The sequence below is a fragment of the Natrix helvetica genome (genome assembly GCF_964273705.1).
Source record: "Natrix helvetica genome assembly, chromosome: 2".
Classification (NCBI taxonomy): domain Eukaryota; kingdom Metazoa; phylum Chordata; class Lepidosauria; order Squamata; family Natricidae; genus Natrix; species Natrix helvetica.
This window is the reverse complement of record NC_138552.1, coordinates 164098379-164120014: the sequence shown is the minus strand read 5'-3', so window position 1 is coordinate 164120014 and position 21636 is coordinate 164098379. Positions and strand designations below refer to the sequence as shown.

The following is a 21636-nucleotide window of genomic DNA, read 5'->3' as shown; positions in this document are numbered from 1 at the left end:
CTGTTGCAAGTTGAGGACTACCTGTATAGCATAACTTTAGCTTTGCAAGCACTATATTAGTGCCTACTAATATACTAATGCGGGTAGTTCTTGACTTATGACCAAAACTGAGACCAAAAATTCCTGTTGCTAAGTTCTGCCCCATTTTCCGGCCTTTCCTGCCATGGTTCTTAAGTGAATTAAATTAATTAAATTAGTAACATGGTTATTAAGTGAATCTGTCTTCATCATTGACTTTGCTTGTGGTAAGGTCATAAAAGGGTAATCATCTGCAACCATCATAAATATGAGACATTTGTCAAGCATTTGAATTTTGATTATGTAACTATAGGGATGCTGCAGCAGTCATAAGTGTGAAAAACAATAAGTTGCTTTTTTCAACCTCTGTTGAGTTTTTTTTAGTGCTGTTAGAACTTTGAACAGGCCCTAAACAAACCGTTGTTAGTCAAGGATTATCTGTTACAAGTTACAATAGCAGAGTTGGAAGGGACCTTGGAGGTCTTCTAGTCCAACCCCCTGCCTAGGCAGGAAACCCTATACCATTTCAGACAAATGGCTATCCAACATCTTCTTAAAGACTTCCAGTGTTGGGGCATTCACAACTTCTGGAGGCAAGCTGTTCCACTGATTAATTGTTCTGTCAGGAAGTTTCTCCTCAGTTCTAAGTTGCTTCTCTCCTTGATTAGTTTCCACCCATTCCTTCTTGTTCTACCCTCAGGTGCCTTGGACAATAGTTTGACTCCCTCTTCTTTGTGGCAGCACCTGAGATATTGGAACACTGCTATCATGTCTCCCCTAGTCCTTCTTTCTAATAGACTAGACATACCCAGTTCCTGCAACCATTCTTCATATGTTTTAGCCTCCAGTCCCCTAATCATCTTTGTTGCTCTTCTCTGCACTCTTTCTAGAGTCTCCACATCTTTTCTACATCGTGGTGACCAAAACTGAATGCAGTATTCCAAGTATTGCCTTACGAAGGCATTATAAAGTGGTATTAACAATTCAAGTGATCTGTGTGTCCCTATTTCTGTAAAAAGCTTTTTATCAAGTTTGCTGCTTTCCTCTCTCTATTATTCCACAGGTGTTTGTTATCTCCAGCTTGATATGCTCTCCACTTTGAAATTCTCACTCATTAGATAGGCATTTTCAATACAATTACCCCTTGGGTTGACTTTTAGCCTAGAGATGAGAATCAGGGGGGAAAAATAATCCTTTCTTTTGAAATTTCAGCACCTTGATGAAGATTTTCTTGCAATAGAACTAGAGATTGTTTCTAAAGTTAGAAAGCTATCAAAACATACAGTGAATTCTATTTGTGTAAACTAATTTTAGCTATGTTTCCTTTCTTCATCTCACATTCTTAATTTATTTCGTTTACTCTTCCTTATTCCTTTTCTCTGCTTGGAATAAAGTTGCTTTCTTTGTAACAGAATGGCATGATCTGAATATCTGTATTTATATCTGAGCTGCAAAATGTATTCCTCTATTGAGTTTTGAGAGTCATCCAGATTTTTGCAGTTCAGATAACTAACCTGACAACACACCATACAATAGCGATTGCATGAGAATTTCACGGCCAGAATATAACAAGATTCGTATATCACCATAATGTGATAGCGTGGGGTTGTGTGAACCAATCTATTATGATTTGCAAATCATGATTTATGGGTTTTGCATGCTGTGGAAACTCATCTAGTTATGGATATTAGGTTGGTTTGCTGCTCTAAGATGTTTATAAAAAGTAGTAGAGCCAGGATAGTAATAAATAAATAATACATTGATGAAAAAATAATTTAAAAACCCAAATACTTTATTTTTAACAGGGTAAAAATTTTAAGATCTTTTTGGATCTCTGATCTGAATGCCAATAGCTCCACTATTATATTATTTAAAGATAAATCAAACTACCCCCAAAGAAAACGGAATAAAAATGATTAAGAACATTATAGGGAAAGCTTTTTTTAAAAAGTGGTATGTTCTTTCATTGGCAGAAATTGGCCTATATCTACTTTGTTCCTTCTTTTTTCCTCCTCCTCCTGAGAATTTGATCAGCCAGTGAGAAGACTGATTGGCTCATAAAGTTCTTTACTTCCAGCTCAACTCAATGTCCTTGAAAGTATTGTGAAATTGTTGAGATGCTACTGTACAGTAACAGTTAGTAGAGGGGTGTTTCTTTGTTTGCCAAAACTGTTGCCTCACAACTCCTCCCTTGCAGAGGATTTACAAACCTTGCAACATGTTGTGAAATTCTGCAATGTTACCTGCAGCAAAAAAATCTTTTTAAAGGAAATATGACTTTATGGCTATCCACAGCCCCCAATAAGAACCACTGGGTTCCCCCCTCCCCCACCTCAAGCCAAACAAATTAATGCAAGTAATGAACTATACTTCCCTTGAATGTGGAGGGTTGGGAGCAAGGTTTTTCTTTTCTTTTCTATGTATCAGTCCTGTAGGGGTATGAGGCAGGTCAAGATACAAAGATTTTCACTTCTTGACATTTTTCAGTCAGCTGAAATGAAGATAATTGTGGATTGCATTTACAGTTCACTTGAGGGTATTGGGGGCACAAATGTTAATGGTGTGAAAGATCTCAATTCTAGCTCCTTCTATTTTTCAGGACAAGTTCACATTGCATATGATTGAGAAATCTTGCAAATGATGTAATTCAAGAGTACCACTGAATTAAGATGGTAAAACAGTTGTCTGAGGAATGCAGTTTACATTTTACACATTCTTTTTCATTAAAAGATTAAAGCTATGGTGGCTAGTAGATTAGGGAGAATGTTTGCTATTATGCTATAATTTAGCAGCACTAGTGGTAATGTACTCTAATAACCTTTTACTAAAATTGAGTGGGGGAAGGAAATTACATTGTCAAAACAATCCCTTTAGCCTACACATATTTTTAATGCTTAAAAACGGTTTAAGAACTATTTGTTAACATGTGAAGAAAATGAGAGTGCTCAGTTAAAGGACTTTTTGCGCATTTTAAGTAATATGGATTATTTTATTTGAATCAAACACCCACCACCACCACCCGTTCTTAGCCAAATTACAGTTTTCTCATGGAAATTCTTTAGAACAATGTATTGTACCCTCATAGCACTCTTGCCTCATTGGAAAAGACCGTGATGTTGGGAAAGATTGAAGGCAAAAGGAGAAGGGCAGGGCAGAGGGCGAGATGGTTAGATAGTGTCATTGACATAGCGGGCCTGAGTTTGGGCAGACACAGTGAGACAGTGGAGGACGTGTGTGTGTGTGTGTGTGTGTGTGTGTGTGTTACATTTTGACACCAAGAGAAGGATTTAGTTAACATGTACTAAGCTCTAACATTAGTTTCAGATTAACACATGGGAACTCAGCCAATTGTTGTTTATTCAATAACCATAATGGCTATTAAATCACTTATGGTTACACATTTAAAATTCTTCAAGACAGTATTAAAGTATGATTCACCTACCCTTGAGCCAGCAGAAACATAGGCCAGCCTAAATTATGCTGCCTTTATTGTTTGTCACTATTCTGCAACAGCTGTCAAAGGGTGCTGCCTTACCCACTGTGATACAAGCATCCCCTGCTGGCAGAAAGATAACCACTGATCTCAACCAAAGAAACCTCAAAGCATGGTTAACAGGAGCGTGATGGAGGAATTCTCCATAGTGGTGGAGGTAGCATCCAGACTGGGTTGACCTTCATCCACTTATTGCGAGGACTGAGCCTGACAGTTGTTGAAACCACGCCTCTGTCGCTAGGCAAAGCCCAGTTCTGACTCAATCCCTCAATGAGGATAGATATATCATCGCTTCGTTCCGGACTGAGAGGAATTTTCTCTCTTTCTATTATTGTAGAATAATAGAAATAAAATTGTGCAATGTTTCACAGCAGAAAACATCAAAGACCACTAAAGTGGGGAATTCGTGAGAGCTTTCCTTATTTCCTTAAATATTGGATTTGTGAGTTATTTATATTGAATCGGCTTGGATTGTGAATTGACTTTGGATTGTGTCTTGCAGTGACCCTTACTGGCGGAAACTCTTTGCAGGGGCAGCGTGCATTGCGGGTCTTAGCCTGTAAACTCTTTTAGGGTATAAAGGCTTCAAAAGGGAGGGAGGCTTGAACTGCTTGGTGTTAATCCCAGAAACTCCCGTAGCTTGCAGATCAGTGCCTGACACCACCGCGCTTTCCTCTCGGCGCCTGCCTCGCCCGATTACATTCCCTCATCATTTGGAACAGCCTTCGCATGGGCAGTGCTCCGCCGCTCCTGTCATCAGTTGAGCGGCGAACCGCAGCAGCTTAAATCAAATTCAACGTGGATGTTTTTCTCGGCTGCTGTGGAGCAACCCGTGCCCTTAGAGCGGTGATCAGAGTTGATAAGGAGCGGCATTCTAGCCAAGCCCCTGGTTTCTCCTAAGGAGCTTAGCCATTGCAAAAAAGATGCAAAGCACCATTTTTCATATTCGCGCCCTTTCTCCTTTTAAAATGGCGGCCGCCATTTCTTCTGACACACCAACTGCCACAGCGGAGCCCTTTGCAGAGCCTCGTAGTTCCCAATTGGTTGAAGGGCATTTGGCTACTCAATCTCCACCCAGGCCCTCAACCTCTACCATCTCAGAGCCACCTAAAACAGGCAAGAAAACCCCAAAGCCTCAGTGAAGGCTAGCAAATCTAAAAAGCCGTCCAAGCCTGCTTCTTGATACGAAAAGCAAAAGGAAAAGCCTTTGGGGCGCATTTATAAGAAAGCTGCCTCCAAGAGAGCCTCATCCTCACAGGCTTCTAAACAAACTCAGCATTCCCAGATGCAGTTGGCTTTGCAATTCTCTCTTGGGGACAGGCAGGGCAAGAAGGCTTCCCTTAACCCTCTCTTTCCTATTGATGTCTCTGGCATCGGGGGACTAGCACAGGAGATTAATTCAGCTGGGCCATCTGCAGCCTCATTCGCACCTCCCGTCTTACAGAGGGTGGACAGTATTCCATCTACTTCTACAGGCATTAATCAGCCTAAGCTCTGCATGGCCAATTTCCAAGACATCATTGCAACTGCCATCTCACAGGGCATTGCAGCTGGATTGCAGCAGAGGGATGCTAGATCCCACACGCAACCAGCTCAAACGCAGTCATCTGATAGACCCGCGTTGCCTCCAGCGCCCTTGGTGCATGTGGAACCTTTGGCACCAGATGGAGAGGCATCAGATCACTCTTCTGACTCTGAGGAAGGGGAAATTAAAGAGGCCGAAATGTCTGAAGAGGAAGGCAGGGAACTGGAACCAAAAGACCTTTTCTGGCCTCTTTCCACCAACCCTGTTCCCATCAGGGTTGCTATATGAAGCCAAAATGGCCTCAACCGGCAACTACCACTCCTCGCCTTGTGACCATTTCTGCTGACACCCTGTTTTCCAAGCAGGCCCCTCCATCGGAAACGATACCAACTCCTAAGATCTTCATTGACCTGGTGCAGTGTCAGTGGGAGGCTCCCACCTCGGGTCCAACTCCATCGGCTTCAGACAAAAAAATCTTTAACGTGGCCAATTAATTGGCCTAGTTCCTGTCGATCCCATCAATCGATGCTCCAGTAACTGCCCTCTATACTTCAGCCAATATGCCGGGGCCCCAGGAAGATGTCCTTGAACAGAGGACAAGAAAGCAGACCTCACACTGCAGCATGGTCACCAGGCAGTGGCATGGGCGGTCCGGGCCTCAACCACTGCTTCTTTTTTCACCCGTTACTGTCTCCTCTGGCTTCAAGACCTGCAACAGCGCATTCCCATTGCAGACATACATCCCCATCAAGATATCGCCAAACTGGTGGTGGTGGTGCAGTTCACATCTGATGCTATGCTTACATCAGCCAGGTTTGCTTCCTGAGCCATGGCGTCTTCTGTGGCATCCCGCAGACTCTTGTGGCTCTGCCAATGGCAGGCAGATGTGCGCCACAAATGGCGTTTGGCTTCGGCCCCTTTAAAGGCAAATCTCTCTTTGGGGACGCTTTGGACCCTTTTCTCATCGAGAACCAGGAGAAGAGAAAGGTCCACCCTATGGCGCCCAAGAAAGGGTTCCCCTGCTCCGCTCCCTACCCCAGGCGGCCTTCCTTTTGGAGCCAAGATGGGGGATCGTCCTTTCGTAACCAAGATTATGGTTTGTCCTTTTAGGGGGCAGACTTTGGCACCCAGGGGTATAGGCAGCAGGGAGGATATTCCTCTAGGCAGAGGGGTCAATCAGACCATTACCAGAGGGGCAAATCCTCCAAGCATCCCTTTCGCCATCCTTGATCTTAAAAAATTAAACAAGTCTATTCATTATAAATGTTTCAAGATCCATTCCTTGCAGACTATTTTGAGTTGCATTAGACATAGAGATTTTTTAACGTCAATAGATTTAACAGAGGCATACCTTCACATAACCATCTTATCCCAACAGACAATTCTTAGGTTTCTCCTACATTGGTCATCATTTCCAATATACGGCATTGCCCTTTGGGCTCTCCTCGGCACTTCGAGTATTAACCAAGGTGCTTGTGACCCTGGTTGCTGCACTGTGGGAGGTGCCTGTCAGATTACAGGCATATTTAGATGACATACTCATACAATCTCCATCACCTGATCAGGTTTAAGGGACCTTGTGACCACTATGCAGGCCCTGCATATGGATCCCTGAAAAATGTTAGGCTGATGCAAACCACAAGAAATTCCTGTGGTTACCCTATATCCAAGACATTCCTAAATAGTTTCTGGTACTTCTCTAATGAAAACCAAATCCAGTGTTTCCTCTTGAGTCACAACAGTGAAAAAAATCAATTGGCTCAACGGTTGAACAAAGATGAAGCCATACCATAGTGTGATGGAAGTGTGGAGTGAATTCAAGAACAATATATATGTCACGTGTAGAGGTGTATCACCCCTACTTCTACCTCTATATTTAGCTATTTGGCTTCTAAATCTTGGAGGTTTCTTGGAGGTTGAAGATAATGTGTTACTAATTCAAACATTATATTGTCTTATAGCTGCCTCAAAATTCTCACAGATACTAAATGATTTGTTCTTGTTTGAGTAGAAATAGATAAGAATGAAATTATATAAACTTGGGTGTTCATTTGATGTCAAGAAAGTCATTTCTTTGAAATGAATTTGGAATCTTCTCTGTGACAACTTTGTAAGAACATGAAACCTTCTTTATTGTCATCTCCTATCTGTACAAGTAGTCCTTGACATATGACCACAATTGAGCCCAAGACAGTAGTTAAACGAGTTTGCCTCATTTTATGACCTCTTCTGCCAACAGTTTTGAAGTGAATCTGGCTTCTCCATTGACTTTGCTTGTCAGAAGGTTGTAAAAAATGATCACATGATACCTGGACACTGTCATAAATATTTGTCAGTAACCAAGTGTCTGAATCATGAGGCCATGGGGATGCTTCGATGGTCCTAAGTGTGAAAAATAGTCATACATCATTTTTTTTTCAGTGGTGTAACTTTGAACGGTCACTAAATGAATGGTTGTAAAACAAGGACTACCTGTGGAATAAATAATGAAAGAGATGAAAACATATACTCCCTACTAATTTTAAAAGCAAAAGAAAAGTATAGGACTACCATAGGCGGGCCGAAAAAAATCCAGCCAACTATTCGACTTAGATACATTTCTAAGCTAATCATTATATTAAGTCATAAAATGTATTTTTCCTCATACTCTTTAAAACAATATAAACCTCACACCAAAATGCCACAGTTCTGATGAATAAATGCAGTACTTCTGCCTTGCCATTATTATCTTAGAGATTTGCAAAGTGTGCATTTACTCCAGTGAGACTTCAGTCTAAAACGTCAAGGTTTCTGTTTTTAATGCATTTGTCAATGGTAGGTAATTTTAAAACTGAACCATTCTGGAAGCCTTGACCTTTGAGGTTGGTAATAAGATACAGTGATTACTTTGCTTAGTAATTTAACGGCTTCCAGATGTAGAAAAAGTACACTGCATCTTCAAAAAGAACATACTGCAGTCATTAAAATAAAAGGAACAAAATTTGAATATACTGTAGTGCTTAATCATAATATAGTACAGCCCTTTCCAATCTGTTACCCTCCAAGTAATTGGACATTCCTTCTCATAATTCACCCAACCAGTGGCGATTTTATTTGCTATAGGACTTGAGATTCCACCATATGAAAATGAGCTATGATGGATCTAAGGATGGCTCAAATCCATCCCAGATCATACCACCAGATTGTACTTCAGACACCTCAACCTGTTCTGCCCAGAGTCCCAGATGGAGTAAACTTGAGTGTCTTTATTCACCAGCTAATCTGAATAACCTTCACAATGGCCCACAGATGTTGAAATAGGGAATGGGTCACCCTAAACAGTCTTTGGATAGCTATCAGCAGGTGCAAGAAAGAGAAGTATGGCTGTTTCACCCTTATACGTCAGGTAATCCACTCATCCATCTCCAGTCAGAGTCATTTTGAGTCATCTTTTAGCAATGTTCCAGGCACTTATTTCATCTTTCAGTTCAGTAAATCAAGATTCACCTCGGGATCGGTGCAGAGGGAGAGAACGCATAAGAATAATGCAATCTAAGGCCCCAGCCACCTGTCCATTGCAGGCAGTGACTAGGGTCTCAGCTGAGATGGCTATCAGATCCTCAAGCTCGCTCTGGAATTTCACTGGGTCCATCGATTGCCTGAGTTGGGCTGATCAAAGGGATCCTGTCTCCTTGCAGGGAGGGGTGACACTGGGAGCTAAAAGGCAACCACGACAACTTACTGCTATTAATATCCTCCACTGCCAGATCACATCTCAAGCACCCTAAGACAAAAACCAGACCTAACATGCATCGTTGACTTGGGACAGGCCCTTGTGCCAAAGATACTAAAATATGTTTAGTAATAACTACAGCAAAAAACAACATGTACAATTCTTCACTGGGCATAATGTTTTATTATGCAACATGGAGTCAAACACACAGAAACTCTGCACAGATTTGGGGGGAAAATAGATTGGAGCAGCATTGCTATCAGGCCTGTGTGGCTGATTCTTAAAGTTGCTGGAATGCATGCTGGTGGCAGCATATTGATGAAAGTGAAGGCAATAAATTAGAGAAATCTCATGATGGCCTTTAAGACAATTGCTGATCCGCTGCAATAACTCCCACCCACCTGAAAAACAATCACAGAGAGCAGACTTTCTGAACCAGAAGAGTTTGAAATTAGGAGAGTTGGAGTCTTAACACAACTGGAGAATGCCAGGTTGGGAAAGGTTAATATGTAACTATCGTACTGTCAATATTTCTAAGGGACACGAAGTACTCTGAATGCTTCAGATAGCATTAAATGGCAGTACTTGACTTCAGGGCATGTGTCTTTCCTTCTAACCACAATTATGTCAACCCTAACTTGACATACAACCATTCGTGACCATTCGGAGTTTCAACAGCACTGAAAAAAGTGACATGACCATTTCTCAACCTTATGACCTTTGCAGAATGCTGCATGGTTCATGTGATCAAAATTCATCCACTTAACAATTGGTTCATATGATGGTTGCAGTGTCCTGGGGTCATGTGATCGTCTCTTGTGACCTTCTGATAAACAAAGTCAGTAAAGCCCAAGTCTCTTAACAACCAGGTTATTAACTTTACAACTGCAGTGTCACTTAACAACTGTCGTGAGAAAAGTCGTAAAATGGGGCAAAAGTCACTGAACAACTGTCTTGCTTAGCAACAGAAATTTTGGGTTCGGTTGTGCTCATGCGTTGAGGACTACCCGTATAGGTGGCACTTCAAATCTTTGAATCCAATCACACAATAGCTGGAGTGAAATAGGAACCCTGCGAGGACAAGAAGCGATGTTGTATCTCTATTCCTTATGCTTAGAGAATCCAAATTCAGGCTTGTAGGAGCTACAGGTAGTCCTTGACTTATGACCACAATTGGGACCAGAATTTCTGTTGCTAAGTAAGTTGCACCTGATTTTACAAGTTCTTTACCACAGTTAAGCAAATCACTGCAGTTAAGCAACTCCAGCTTCTCCCATTGACTTTGCCTGTTGGAAGCCGGCTAGGAAGGTCGCAAATTGTGATCGCATGACCCGTGGATACTGCAACTTTGATAAATATATACCAGTTACCAAGGTCCCAAATTTTGATCACACGACATTGTGGATGCTGCAACAGTTGTAAGTGTGAAGAGTAGTAGTATGTTACTTTTTTCAGTGTCTTTGTAACTTCAAATAGTTGCTGAACAAATGTCTGTACATTGGGGACTTACCTGGCCTTCATTTCCACCAAGCCTATCTAAGGCTTTCATTGTCTTTATCACTGATCTTTTCATTTCAAGACCAGCAAAAGCTAAACCAACGGCAGTTTTAAACTGCTTTCTGATGGTTATGGGGAGGATAATATAGAAGTGTTCTCAGCTCTGCAAAGACAAAGGTGACTTAAAAAACAACAACAACATGAAGACTTCAAAATAATTCTTTGATCTCTTGAACCAAAATAGGACAGCCATCTTCATTGTTCTTCTTTCCATTGTTTTTGAGATGAAAACAACCGGAAGGAAATATAGATGTCAGAATGATTGATTCAGAATGCGGTATTGCAGCTGAAAACTAGGAGAAGAAAAAATATTGTCAAGACATGGAATAGTGGTTCATGGCTGTGGAAAAGATTTGTGAAGATGATTGTACCCAAGGGAATGATGTCTATTTCTATATACAGAATAAGCTTTGCGTAGAAATGTTTAACCTTAAGCGTAACATTCCTAGGAATGTTAGACACAATACAAGAGGGGTGTGAATGAAAAAAAAAGCAACACATTGTTGTAGAACAAACCATGCAGCTTATGAATATACATCCAACTTCAGGGCACAAGTATAAAAGATGGGTCATGACATTGCAATAGACATTTGGTAATATTTTTGTCATCACAATTTGTACTGGCACATCTACTCATAGCACCTTGTTCTCTGTGTATTGCAACATAAATCCAATAGTGAACTTTGTGGATAACAATAGAGTAATTACATGGCAGTTTTCCATTTCACATCTAGAAAAAGAATATTGGAAAATGGTGCCTTCTCCCTAGTTTTGGTCAGAGTGAGCTAAACAGTTAAAAAGCTATAGTGGCCTTGTCCATATATTATTTTATTGTGTGGGTTCCTTAGCTGTAGCCTGTAGACCACTGTAGTCAATGGGTTTTTTTTCAGAAGTTCCCAAGGGTTTAAATAATGTGGACTTAAATTATAATAAAATAATCCTGGACTTAAAACCACAACTGAACCTCAATTTCCATTGCTAAGTAAGACAGTTGTTAAGTGAAATTTTTGCCCCATTTTATGATCTTTCTTGCTACAGTTTTAAGTGAATCACTGCGGTTTTTAATTTAGTAACACGGCTGTTAAGTGAATCTGGATTCCCCATTGACTTTGCTTGTCAAGGTGATCACATGACCCCAGGACACTGCAACTGTCATAAATATGAGTCAGTTGCCAAATTTTGATCGCATGACTGCAATGGTTGTATGTGTGAAAATAAGTCACTTCTTTCAGTGCCATTGTATCTTTGAAAAGCCATTAAACGAATTGGTGTAAGTTGAGAACTACCTGGTAGTATTTTCATGGATTAATTCCTTGCTGCATTAGTATTTCAAATATGACTTCATTCAAAACAAGAATATGACATTTTATCTATTTTAATAGTGATGCTTCAGAGGATGTTAGTATGATCTGACACTGCACATTTGGTGGTTGATACATGGGAGTCCAAAAATGAATCTTCAACTTTAAAACTGGATTATTCAAAAGAGCTCCTGCTTAGCGCAGCTTCTGAGGATATAATGGTCTGCATAGAGAAGATGAAAGGATTGCTCTGCTAAGCCATAGCCCATGTCTTAAAAATCACAATGGTGAAGACTTCAAGTCTAAGATGTAAATCATCTGTAAACTTCAAATTTACAACCTTAAGGAAGGTTCTCATGACCCAGTTTCAAAATTATGGCCTTGCAGTTCCTCTGCCTATGTTGACCCTTATGACCAACCATAAGGATGCTGCAAAAGCCCTCCTCGCTTATCCTTCCACCGATCCAGTTGGGTTCCAGCAGGCCTCAGGCCGCTCCCAAGCCAGCCACTCAGGCACACAAGGGAGGCCAAAGAAGCCTACAGAAGGCAGTTAAACCTGTAGGCCTTCAGCCTATTTCCCATCCAGATATCTGAAGGCCTCCCAAGGCTTGCCTCTGCTCCTTGGGATTCCCCCAGGACCTGGCCTCCTCTCAGGCCAGCCATTCAGTCACCCAAGGGAGCCTAAAGCTAGTCAGCAGAAGCAACCGGCACATGAAAGATAAACTTATAACCTATGGATGAAGCTTAACTTCTCATCCTCCCAAGGCTTCCCTCTGCCTCTCGGGATTCCCCCAGGCCTCCCAAGCAGGCTTTTCAGCTGTGAGAAGTTTTGTGAGAAGTATTCAATTCCAGTGGGGTGGCAATGACTGAGGCAAGGCAGGACTCGGATAGCAAGGCTTTATTAGAACAGCTAACCCAACAGCAACTCTAGAACCAGTAAGCTTGAACAGTTCCCGCTTGACAGCAATTTATATGCAGGCAGTCCCACGGTTAGCCAATCAGAGCACGGTGACTTTTCTGCTCTCGCCACGTGCGCTCCTCGACCAATGGTGAGCCTCGGAGACGGAACCATGTCTCCGAAGCTAAGACATAACAATATCCAAATATATTTTATTCTTTATACTGTTCCTATCTTCCCTTAAAATATTAACAGAATCCCCAATGGTCTGTGAATCAGTGTCTCCACTAGACAGTTGACAGTCAGACTTGAAACTAAATTAATCAACTGAAATTATCAAACTTCCTCAAAACTCCCAAATAAGTTGTCCAGACTTGATCCACTCATCAAAGGATAAGATCTGCAAACACAAACAGAGTTAATTAAATTAGGTCTCCCAGAGGAACTACATATTTACAAGAATAAGTATAGCTGCACACATATACACGGTCCTCAAGTGTCACCCTAGAATCATCATGCAGACACTTCACCCCAACAAGCTCCCCTTACTAAAATCTGCTGCTGTACCCATTTTCTCTGCAGCCTTCCCCTAAAGGCAAACTGTTTTGCTTTTAGGAATAAATATTTCTTGATTCTGCTTCCGGTTGTTGAGAGCGACGGACCTGTTGTCCACCCTGCGCTCTCTTGGTGGGCTCTCCTCGGCTTGGGGGAGGGGCACAGGGTGCCTTGAAGGGGCGCCCTGCCTTAGGGGCTGCTCGCTGGGGGTCCCCTGCATCGGCAGCGGCCGCGGGGGGATCTCTGGCATTGCCCAAGGAGCCGAGAAGCGAGAGGGGGTGCACAATGGAGCTCCTATGCTCCCCCGCTCTTTTTTTCGAGGCAGCTGGATGATCGACAATCTGAAGGCTACAGCTGAAGTGCGGTGAGATGGGAATCCTCTTCAATTATCCCTTTGATATTTAAATGAAAGAACATCAGCTTTTAAAAAGACTTTCAATCTTCTCCTGGGAAGTGTGATTGGAGGGAGGGGGATTTCCCCCCCCCTCGGAAAAGCGGCTTTGGATTCATCTCCTCTCTCTCGGAGGAGAGAAAGAGAGTTTTAAAAGGAATCACACTTGTTATAAGCAACGGCAAAATGACTTTCTTAATGCAATTGTGAAAGAAAAGTAATGATCTGACTCCTTTAAAAACTTTGAAAACTATTGACTTGTTGCTTCCTGACCTCCGGTGCTGGTGAGGCAAGATGGCATACTTCCTCCGTCTTTATGCTCTTTGAAATTAGACTTCCCTTATGAAAATTGCTGGCATTGTACTTTGGCCTCCGTGACTCTCAGAAACATCTCTTGCTACATAGTATCTTGGATCTGGAATAACTGACTTAATTGAGTGGATTTGAACTATATAAAAGGTCTCCATTCCTATCTGGACTGTCTGCCTCGTGGTCTCTCTTGATTGTGCTTTTCCACAGTCGCCATTTCTCTGTATGGACATAGATATCTCTGAGCTTTTTTTTTAAGATGGCTCGGAAGAAACCACCACCTGGGAAACCAGGTTCTGCTCCAACATCTTCAACATCCAGCCCAATTGGTCAACAGTCACTAACATCGTTTCTACAACTTAAAGCCCCTGAAGAGGAATCAGTAACTCACCAGCTGCTTCAAAAGATTTTAAAAGGGCAGGATGAACTGAAAAATCAACTGAGAGAAATGAATGAACAACTCAGAGAAAATCAAAACCAAACTGCACAAAACAAGCAAAGACTAGACCTTCTGGAGGAGAGGACAACTTAGATGAGGGGGGAGGTGAAGGTTGTCCAGAGAGGAAATTTAGAACTTGAGAACCACATGATAAAAATGGAATTTGAAAGGATGTCTTTTTTCCTTAGATTTCAAAATGTAATTGAGACTGACAATGAAGACTTGAAGGAGATCATGACAACAATGTTAGCTGAATATATTAAAAAAGACAAACAGCAGCTAGGATGGGATATTGACTTGGTTTATAGAGTTAATTCAGCTTATGCTAGAACACACAATGTTCCAAGAGAGGTTCATATTAAATTTCTTAGAAAGGCTACAAGAGATGAGATTCTGGGGGCACAAAGGGGGCAAACATTAAAATACAAGGACAAAGAGATAGCCATTCTGAAACAAATCCCAAAGAAAGTAAGAGATAAGAGGAAAAAATATTCACTATTAGCAAAAAAATTATTTGATAATGGATTTTGGTTTTGGTGGCTATTGCCAGAAGGTATGTTGATTTTCTGGGAGGGTGGCAGAGTTAGAATTAATACAATTATGCAGTCGGAGGCCTTCATGGAAAAAAACAAAGCTCTCCTAGACAAAGCGAAAGACAATACACAAGATATGAAGGAGGGAGGGGCCGAGGCTTTGCGGGCAGGCGGGGGGGAGGAGGCAACAATGAGAAGACTCAGATCACAAAAGTAAGTTAGAAAAACATTGCAATTGCTGATACAATGAATCTTTTTGTTAGATGCAAAGTAAATGATTGAATTCATTGAAAGATACAATGTAAAAATAAGCTGTCAAGATTTAGTTAAGCAATAACATTTTGTTTATCATTTTGTAAAGGTTATGAGACTTGGGGGGAATACCATTTCCTGCACGATGTAGCTGTCAAAATTTGTACCCATACCCATTACCCCTTTCCTTAAAATTTTGTAAAACCAATAAAAAACTTTTTTTCAAAAAAAAAAAAAAAGGAATAAATATTTCTTCTTTCCTCACAGTTGTCTGGATCTCATTTTTTATTATTCTTGCACAGTCCTGACTCCAGTTGGAACCCCAAATTATTCTTCTGACACAGCTGTGCTAGGGAGCCTAAAGAAACCCCCAGCACTCACAAAGCAGTTACAAGTGGCTTCATTTATCTGTGGAATGTTTATGGAAATTTGCACTCATCCAGGTCATGGTTGTCCTAAAGGTGCTTTTCCAAAAGGTGACTAGACTTTCTTGGGTTTTTTTTCTCCCCTTGAAAACATGTTGCTTCTCATCCAAGAAGCTTCTTCAGTTCTGACTGAACTGGTGGGGAATGGAAGGATTTATATTCTTTGCAGCCTTCTGGTTGTTAGCTCTCTGAGAGTGCTGAAAGGATTGTGTTGTAGACAGGAGATTTATTCCTTAAAGAATGGAAGCTCCTAGAATCTGGCTAGGAGTGCTGTTTTCTAGGAGAATAGCACAAAGCTGCCATGATGTTGGCAGCCTCTGCAAGAAAACTGAGCCTCGCGTCACGTTAGGCTCCTCTGCAAAACCCCAAAAGTTAGTTTGGTGACGCTGGGCCCTGGAGATGGTTTGAGGAGCAGGCCGAGTCCTGCAAGGCCCTAGACTAGAGTGATCAAATGGAAAGTAGCCTAAAGGGCGTAAGTATCTTCCATGTGCCGATTGCATCTGCTGACAGGCTTTAGGCTCCCTTCTCTGGCTTGGGACCAAATCAGGGAAACCTGGAGTGACAAGGAGGAGAGCACCGTGAGCCTCAGGGTTGGGGAAAGCCTTGAGAGGCCCAGGACCTTCACCCCTGAGATACTCTGTGCTTTACTTAATGGCCTGCACATTTGTTTAATAATTGCATTGGGTGCAGCAAGAATGAGGCATCTTTAAGTGAAATGCTTAATGCCATTGTAACATTCAACCATTAATATGCAAGCCTCATTACAGTTGTAAGTTGAGGACTATCTGTAGTATCTGTAACACTGGGAAGGCCCAGTGTTAAGTTATTGTCATCTGACGAAGGTAACTTGATTTTTGCAAAGTTGATTTTTGGTCATTTCTCTCTACCAGGCTCACAGGGATGTTCCTGTGGGGATAAAATGAAGGAGATGTCCATATAAGCTACCTGGAACTCCAGGACTCATCTTCACTTTACCCTAAATCACAACAAAATACTACACTGAGGATCTTAAAATAATTGTGGTAGGTCATTGGCTTTTATCTTTTTTCTGTGCTTCATTATGATTCCTGAATTTTGGATCCCCCATTTCCCTACAGTGTTAACAGGGAGTAGCCTGTCTCAGAAGAGGGATACCACCCGGCACACTTGATTACGTATGCTATGAAATATAAAATACTTGCTAACTGTTATTGTTTAAAATGGAGTTTTTATATACTCCATTCTCCCTTATGATACAGTGAATGAACATTCTTTCAGCGTGCAGCGTGTTTTTTCTTTAGTTAAATGAACCTCTTTTCATGCCCATCATCCAGGGGTAGGATGAGGATGCACAGTGGCCTATAAATAGGTCAGTGCATGTGCAGAACATTAAAAAATGCCAAAGAAACATGTCATGCCAACCGGGCAACTGGTTCAGAGGCGTGGCAAGCCTGGGTTGCCAGGCCAACATTCCATTACCAGTTTGGCTGAACCGGGCTGAACTGGTAGCAACCCACCTCTACCCTCATTGTGTGTGTGTGTGTGTGTGTATGTGTGTGTGTGTGTTTGTGTGTGTTTATAAGATGACTGGCTGGCTCAGGCTGAGCAGTGAGGGCTTGAAGTTCATCTGACAATTTCACATTTGGTGTATCATCATGATTTTAGGTTTTCAGTGTATTCTATTATTTTGGAAAAGCAGGTAAAGCAACCAATGTATTTCTTTTTTAAAAAAATAAAGACTGCTTAGATCAGCCAGAGTGGTCGATTAGATATGTACAGTATGAGAAGCCCATAAGCAGGACCTGAGTGCAATAGTACTTTCATGCTAATGTTTGCCAGCATACAGGTTTCAGAGGCAAGTGGCCTCTAATACTGGAGTTTTCCTCAAGACTTTCTAGCACTTTTCTCTGCGGTAATTCTATCTTCTATAATGGATTGTGAAATGTACTTTGTACCTACAATAACTCTGAGAGTCAGCTATTAATAACCCTTCTCTCCATAAAACTCAGGAAGTAAGTCCTATTGAACTTGGTGGGATTTGCCTCTGAGTAGACACGAATAAAGTAACTGGCCATTGCTTAATGACCTTTGACTAGGATTGTTTAGAACTTGCACTTTCTACTTACTTACAAAGACAGCTCTCTTTTCCAAATCCCAGTTGCAAGAATTGACCTTCCTTTAATGGGCAGGATCACGTCCTTCATAAAATCTCATATTTAGAAATAATTTTGCCTCTTAAACTTTGCTTAACCTTTAAAGCACAACATCCTGAATCAAATCCCATCAGAAATCCTTTTTTATATGATACTTTTCGGCATACTCTTGTCACCTGGTTAAAATCATGATCATTCATCATTTCAAAACTATTTTTTAATTTTTCTTAAATCTCTGTCCGTTTATATCGTTGGCTAAAATTATTATTGTAGTACGTGGCACAGAGTCCAGAAGCAGAAATCTCTTGACAGTACTGGACATGATTTACCTGAACTTTGAATGGTCTTAGTCTATTTTTAAAACCTTATATAAAGTATACTTAAAAAAGACCTCTGGTGCATCTGGTTTATGTTTGTAGAAGAATACCTAAGGGTGTTATGGAAAAGGTACGCAGTGTCTCCTCTGTGGATTCAGCTTTGAACTGGCCTAAGACTTCTTGACATACTTGATGAGGATTTTTGTTTACATTTCGTTCATTTATTTAATACATTTCTCAGCCATCTTCTGAGATTCCAGTCCTCCTAAGAGGGAGGAAGGGAGAAAACTACCATATAAAGGCACACATTACCAGTATGTCCCGAAAATGTAAACTAGAGAAAGAATATAATTTATTTGGCATCTCATTATTTATTATTCATTTTGATTTTTATTGTACCTTTTGAATTTGTTTTTATTAAGAAATATCTAATACACAGGGCAACTATTTATTAGATTTTTATCCCACCTTATTGCTTTATAAGTAACTCTAGGTGGTGAGCATACCAAATTACCTTTCTCCTCACTTTCCCAAAACAACAACTCTATGTGGTAAATTGGGCTTAGAGAAACTGACTGGCCCAAGGTCACCCAGCCAAGTTTCATTCCTAAAGCAGACTAGAACTCCCAGTCTCCTAGTAAATGACCTAAATTCACCCAGTTGGCTTTCAGGGTTAAGGCAGGACTAAAACTCAGTGTCCTGATTTCTAGGCCAGCACCTTTAACTACTTTAACCAAATGGGGGAATGGAGGTAAGAAGACTGATTCCATTGCTACTGCTGCTAGTCTATAAGCCGCGAAATAGCTGACTGGGATGATAAGTGTTAGATACCAGCTCCACTCTCAACCAGCTTGCAAAAATCCAGAAGATTTAACAATTCACTCTCATTGGAGCCAGTAGAAGCGTGCTCCAGCACATCATTAGTTGTAGACAGTTGTGAAACAGGAAAGTCCATAAACTTCCAGAGTGGCCCAGAAGCTGCACATCTAAGCCAGAGTTTTTAAAAACATGCTATGTATGTGGCCTACTATGTGAAGAATCCACATATCTTATTATTCACATAATGTATTGTCATATTGTAATAGATTAGGAGAGTAAACTTGAGAGACAGGAGGAAGAACAACACCCTAGAGCCGTGATGGTGAACCTGTGGCATGCATGCCAGAAGTGGCAAACAGAGCCATCTCTTCAGGCACACCAGCCATTATCCGTTGCTGTTACGGGTTCCGACATGCACAAGCACACCGTTCAGCTGGTCTTTACGTGAGCAGAAGATTTGGAAATGGGAAGAATAGCTCCCTGGCACGCATGTGCATGCCGGGAAACTGAGCTTCTCATTTCCGGCACGTGCATGCACGCCGGCCAGAAGATCTTCACGCATGCATGTGTGCCAGAAATCAGAAGACCAGGTGACTGGCACGCATGCACATGCCAGAAACCGAAAGCTCAGGTTCTTGGTGCATGCATGCATGCTGGGGAACTGCTCTTCTGGTTTCCAGCGCTCCCCCCCCTGCTCCCGTGCTCCAGTTTCGGTTCTGCAACTGAAATTGAGAGACAGTAGGAAGGGCAGCAGCCTAGAGAAATGTCTGCTAAACGAAATCTGAGTCCAAACCAGAAATGTAAATTGAGAAAGCATCTCAGAATTGACTCTCTCTAGTTTCTGGATTGGAAAGGCAGGGGAGGGGGAAAATGCTTTCAGATTTGTAAGTTTCTGTTACTTTAACCTTCCAATCAGAATAGTATTCTTAAGAATTAGTATTCTTAATCTTGGTTTCCTAGGGTACCTTAAACAGCTGATATGTGCAAAACCAAACTTGTCTGGGATAAACTTGTCTGCAATGCCTGGCCTATGCCCCAACCCTCTTGATCTTCCAGACAGCCATGAAGACTTGGCTATCTCCCCAGGCATTAGGGTCAAGATGTCATTGGAGCCCAGTATATATATTTGACCCGAATGCCTGGAATATATATTTAATAAGGTACGGGGCCAGGTTTTTTCTTTGCATTGGATTATTTTAACCTTGCTTAGTTATGGGGTTCTTTTGTATTTTTTTTAATAAATTGGTTGTTAGTCTCCCAGAGTCATACCATATAAATATTTGAAATAAAAACAAAACAAAACCCCTCTGCACAATGACTTGAACTGACATTTGAATCACGAAAAGGGTAGTTATGATTCTTTTTAAGGAGTACTTTCCTATTTTGGAGAAGCTCACAATCCAAGTTCAGTCAAATGATTTTTAAGAAATTGTGAGAAGGGAAAGCCCATCATCAACCAGAGACAAACAAATCACTGACTTTTATAGAAATGCAGGATATCTCAGCATACAAGTTTTTTAAAAGGTAATTTTAAATTGTATGGGATAATAAGCCCGTTGTGAGATAAACCTTGGGGAAATCTGAACAAATTGCTGCTCAGCCATGAAATGTATTGGGTGAAGTTGGTCTACATGACTGTTTTTCTTCCCAATTTTCCTGATTCTGGTGTTTGAGTGGATTAGCCTCCTATAAACTTTCATGGGTCTTGTATCTTTCTTGTTTTTAATGGGCTGTTCTTTGTAATCAAATCCTAAACCCGGGTTAGCACTCATTGGAATATAGTCAGATCATTTTCATGGATAGTCGTGACTTTTAACTGTGGATTAAGGTAAATCAAATCAAATCAAATTTTATTTGTTAGCCGCACCCTCTCCAGAAGGACTCGGGGCGGCGTACAATAAAAACACATAAAATATACAAATATAAACAGTACATATACATATACATATGCATGGAGGAGGTAAACAGATGAATAAAATAGAATTAAAATTCAATTTAAAATCCCCTCAATTAAGATACAAAATACACAATTAAAAAACCCGTCAGGAGCGATATGGTAAAACTATGGTTGAGCCAGGCCAGCTACTTGGAAGAGGTGGGTCTTGAGCTTTGCGCGGAAGGAGCGGAGGTCAGGGTAGTCCTGATATCAGGGGGGAGGTCATTCCACAGCGCTGGGCCCGTCACAGAGAAGGCTCTGCTCCTAGGCGTCGCCCCCGGACACTGTCTGGTAGACGGCACCTGGAGAAGTCCCTCTCTGTACGAGCGAATTGGTCGCAGGGATGTATGGGGCAGGATACGATCCCGTAAGTAACTAGGTCCTGAGCCATGGAGCGCTTTGAAGATCGTTATCCATACCTTGAAACGCACCCGATAGACCACAGGAAGCCAGTGCAGCTCGCGCAGGAGAGGTGTCACATGGGAGTACCTCGTACTCCCCATAATCACCCGCGCGGCCGCATTCTGGACCAACTGAAGTCTCCGAGTGCATTTCAAGGGAAGCCCCATGTAGAGAGCATTGCAGTAGTCGAGGCGAGACGTCACCAGCGCATGAGTGACTGTGCGTAAGGCATCCCGGTCCAATAGGGGGCGCAATTGGTGCACCAGGTGGAACGCCCCCCTTGCCACGGCTGTCACATGGTCATCCATGGACAGCCGGGTATCCAGGAGGACGCCCAAATTGCACGCCCGCTCCACGGGGGCCAGTTGTACGCCCCCAATGGCCAGAGATGGAAGTAACTGGTTGAACCGGGGGGCCGGAACCCACAGCCACTCCGTCTTGGAGGGGTTGAGCTTGAGTCGGTTGTCATCCATCCAGACCCGTACGGCTTCCAAGCACCGGGACATCACTTCGATGGCCTCGTTGGGGTGGTAGACAGGTAGTCCTCGATTGACCGCCATTCATTTAGCGACTGTTCACAGTTGCAATTTATATGGCACCGAAAAAGATGACTGTATAACGC

At 41.8% G+C, this 21636-nt stretch overlaps 1 protein-coding gene across 4 annotated transcripts in view; it reads left to right on the top strand.

Annotated features, from left to right (window-relative positions):
- LGSN (lengsin, lens protein with glutamine synthetase domain) overlaps positions 1-21636 on the top strand; it is a 383291-nt gene that overhangs the window by 338234 nt on the left and 23421 nt on the right. For 2 of the 4 annotated variants that reach the window (XM_081941753.1, XM_081941752.1), the window contains exon 2: positions 16299-16430. The exons of 1 other annotated variant lie outside the window; for it this stretch is intronic. The gene's annotated coding sequence lies outside the window, so the exon portion shown is untranslated. Of the gene's footprint in view, positions 1-2622; positions 2691-16298; positions 16431-21636 lie in introns of those variants that run through there. One more of the 4 variants, XM_081941754.1, reaches the window with a different exon arrangement.